This window comes from Penaeus monodon, chromosome 19 (genome assembly GCF_015228065.2).
Source record: "Penaeus monodon isolate SGIC_2016 chromosome 19, NSTDA_Pmon_1, whole genome shotgun sequence".
In the NCBI taxonomy this organism is placed as follows: Eukaryota; Metazoa; Arthropoda; class Malacostraca; order Decapoda; family Penaeidae; genus Penaeus; species Penaeus monodon.
In genome coordinates this window covers 36,445,479-36,445,918 of record NC_051404.1, presented here as the reverse complement: position 1 = coordinate 36,445,918, position 440 = coordinate 36,445,479, and the positions used below count along the sequence as shown (strand labels likewise).

Below are 440 nucleotides of genomic sequence, written 5' to 3'. Positions count from 1 at the left end.
TCTGAAGAGGTTATCGTACAGTGGATGCATTCCGGTCTAAAACAAGAGAAGCTGCAAGGTTGAAAATCAAAATGTGGCTTAGGTGAGTTTTGAAGCTGATTTTAACCTTGAACTTCTTCGCAAAAGAACAGCTTCCCTGTCTCTGTTGCAACACTGAAGGGCCTTTGGCTTTGTTTGCTTGTCATTTATTTATTATCTATCAATTTTATCGATGGATATTTGACTGTATTACTACTACTAATGGGCATTTGACTTCCTCTTCAGGGAGCCCTAATATAAAGAAAATGTTTTTCTGTTTTCCACCTCTCCTCCCCCCTTCGAAAATATTTCATTCGTTGATACGGCAATTATATTACGATCGAAAATCTATTATTTGATTAAGTAAACGAATGAAACAATATTTTTTTCCAGTAACTAACTAATAATTGTTTTCCTTTTTG

General features: G+C 35.0%; 1 protein-coding gene across 1 annotated transcript in view; it reads right to left on the bottom strand.

Moving 5' to 3' along the window:
• Window positions 1-440, bottom strand: part of LOC119585203 (cathepsin L-like) — a 10,716-nt gene that overhangs the window by 10,152 nt on the left and 124 nt on the right. Inside the window, exon 2 of the mRNA XM_037933853.1 lies at window positions 107-112. The gene's annotated coding sequence lies outside the window, so the exon portion shown is untranslated. The remainder of the gene's footprint in view (window positions 1-106; window positions 113-440) is intronic.